At 51.5% G+C, this 3,071-nt stretch overlaps 1 protein-coding gene across 1 annotated transcript in view; it reads right to left on the bottom strand.

Annotated features, from left to right (window-relative positions):
- Positions 1 to 3,047, bottom strand: part of LOC144152090 (solute carrier organic anion transporter family member 74D-like) — a 78,004-nt gene extending 74,957 nt beyond the window's left edge. The window contains exon 1 of the mRNA XM_077683300.1: positions 2,713 to 3,047. The gene's annotated coding sequence lies outside the window, so the exon portion shown is untranslated. The remainder of the gene's footprint in view (positions 1 to 2,712) is intronic.
- Between the last annotated feature and the right edge of the window lie 24 nt (positions 3,048 to 3,071).

Here is a 3,071-nt window from a genome sequence, read left to right on the forward strand (position 1 = left end):
TACTACTACTACGACGACGACAGGAAACGCCCACAAGACCAGCCCAGTGTGAAATCTGCTGAAACAGCGGAGCTGTGGGTTGTATTTCCGGATATTTCATTTAGCTTAGGCTTCGTTCTTATGCGTAATGTTAGAGTCGTCTTAGCGGCTCTTTGTCATATAATTTGTTTCCAGATAGTTCTGGTAAAACAACAGTTACAGCCGTTTTCTGTAACTGCCCTCCCTCCGTAGTCCTCTCCATGTATTGACAGCAGACAATAATTCTGAAACGTTCACAACTTCGCTATGCACTAACTAATTCGGACAAGTAAATGAAACTCGGTGTAATAATAGAATCGTCTCAGTGGCTAATTTCCGTATAATTTGTATTGGGATGTTTTCCATAACACAAGAGTTAGAGCCGTTTTCTGGAATCATACTCCATGCGTAGATGGCCATGCTTCATTGTGCAACACACTAGTGTGAAAAAACCAGACCAAGCTTACATGATGATGGTGATGATGATTGCTATTGGTTTCCCCTTTGAAGCGGGGTGATGACATGTCATATTACCAAAAAGGACTAATATAACCATGTTTTACACCAGTTCACTAAAGTCGGCTTCACCTCCAAACCGTAGTGCATTGCTAGGAAGACATTTTTAGGGCAATATAAATCCATCACATTCACTATGAAGGCCCTAGGACTTCCGAGTTTTTTTTTATATATATGGTTTTCTTCTACACTAAGGACCGGTCTATGAACCTGCTCCGGATGGAGCGTGACGTGATACCAGCCGAGGCTCTCGTCAGAACCAGAACAGCTTCGTTGTTAAACGTTGCAGCTTTTGGTTTCGGTTTGTAAAGCGTCGCCGTTTGTTATGGGGAACTCGTACAGCTGCCGACCAATGTTTACGAACTCCAACTGAACTGCGCTAGCTGGAACCAGGCATCATTCTAGCCACATGATTCAAAATCAAGCGGATCGCGAAGCACGGCAGGCACCCATAGTGAAACCGGTGGCATTCATGACGAAGCAGAAAGCGGACCCCGCTGAAGGCGAAGCTTTCTTCGCTGGCTCTGCGTAAACAGGCCTTCGTGAAGCTCCGAAAGCGCCCCTGTCGAGCAGTGGTGGCAGCAGCGCGGCTTCGCTTGAGCCGGCGATGAGACGAGCGTCGGAACATCGAGAGGGGCCAGCCGGATGTGCTCACGCGCTCTCGCTATCTGCGGAGCATCTACGCATAGATCGCGCTGGCATGCAGTTTTGCGCGCGCGGCCACCGCTCCCGTGCTCCGTATTATTTTCGGAGCACCTGTACTTTTAGCTGCGAAACACCAGGCAGCTTTGCCGATAACATCACCATTAGCGACATTGTCAGTGATGCGGGGCTAATTTTTGTAACTTAGCGTGCTCGTTACCCGTTGAACTATAGTTGCAGCTATCGTAAAGACCACCTTCCCGCATACCTGTTAAAGAAAGAAGAAGCAACAGGAACTTAACACACGCACCCCGTCCACAACGTTTCAATTCCATCCCCTCTTGAAAATAACCATTCACGCTGCTCGAGGAAACTACCCCGGAATTGCAGGGGCTCAAGCCGACAGAGCCAGCGAGCACAGGAGTCGGACATAGGGACGACAAGTGTTTTCAACAAATTATTTAATGTCTTGAGAAGAAAAAAATATCAGCAAGGCATGCGATACAAAAAAATGTGATCGGGTCGACAGCAGGTTGAACTTGAGCTCGGACACGGTGAGTTGAAGCACGAAGACAAGTCCTGGACGGTAACCCGAGAACGTACTACGTGTCGTACACCGCATTCCCTGCGAAGAGGAAGCAAGGTAAGCGGCAGTGCCAGGAACCGAATGCAGGACTCACCGTGAAGGGGGCCCATGACCACCACCAGGCGGGAGGGGAGGCTGGAAGGGAATGCACCACAGGAGGCCGGAGGGAATGCACGGGAGCGGCTTTATTGGCAAAATACCTGTTACAAGGACCGGTGAGCTAGAGAAAGGACAGATTTGAGACGTATACCTGCCTGGCTAAACGCCCATAGTGAGTGTCTGCGTGAAAAGAACCGAATAATTAAGACAGTACACAAAGGGGAGGGGAACGCTCTGCGAACAGCACCACCGCCGGCCAGGCTCCAAACTGCCGAGCTGAAAAAAACCGGGGACAAAGAAAGCAGGCACTCGCCTTTGCCGCGGCCCCTAGACGTATGCACCGTTGGGGGGCCGCGAACCGCCGAGCGATCCGTGCTTCGGCGGTGCTGGACGATGGTGGCGAGAATTCCGAACGCCGTTAGCGTCGACCAGTCGCCATGCCACTTTCCTTCGTTAAACATGACGTCTATTCAGTCCCAACGGCGTTCGGAACGGGACGGTCAGCGTCGTATAAACCTTGCGGGGGCTTATTCTAAATACCCCTATCGAGGCAGCAACGCATAGGTCCTATGGGACCCCTACGTTGCCGTCCCGGAAGCTAGCGGACCTAGAGGCAGCACCGCAGTGTTCACCACGACCACTGCGGTGCTACCTCGAAAGCTGGCGCCTACCGCCCGTCGCGAGGCTTGCACGACGACCAATGTCCCACTAGTTGCGAACCAAGAAGCGTTGGGCTCAAGAGAGAGGGTTGCTCTGTTTTAAACGGTCAAGTCAGAACAGACCTAAATTATGTCTTAGCCCAGCTTCTTAGCACGCAACTCCTCGCCCCGCGGCTTTGCCACGGAACTCACCGCTTCGAAGAGGTTCCGTAGGCTCGGCGGAAGGTTGTGAAGTGGTATTCCAAACAGTTTCCTTGCAGCGAAGCGGTCGTCCAGTTCTGAAGCTTGCGGCACACACACAACATACCCACACGCACAGAAAGAAGAACGTTCCTTGGAAGAAAGGCATAAAAAACGTTCGCATTAGCAACATTGCCGAGAGCGGCAAGAGCGCAGAAGTCTCACTCACGGTATACACGTCCCGACGCACTCAAAGCTCAAAATGGCGACGCAGAAGCAAAGCCACGCGTTTTATCCTTCGCGACGCATTCCCAGGTGCCACCAACGGCGCACAGCTAGTGGCTGCCCAGCGCTTCCACTTTCACTCAGTC

This window comes from Haemaphysalis longicornis, unplaced genomic scaffold (genome assembly GCF_048455015.1).
Source record: "Haemaphysalis longicornis isolate Haplotype H1 unplaced genomic scaffold, Haemaphysalis longicornis Haplotype H1 scaffold_9, whole genome shotgun sequence".
NCBI classification, from domain to species: Eukaryota; Metazoa; Arthropoda; class Arachnida; order Ixodida; family Ixodidae; genus Haemaphysalis; species Haemaphysalis longicornis.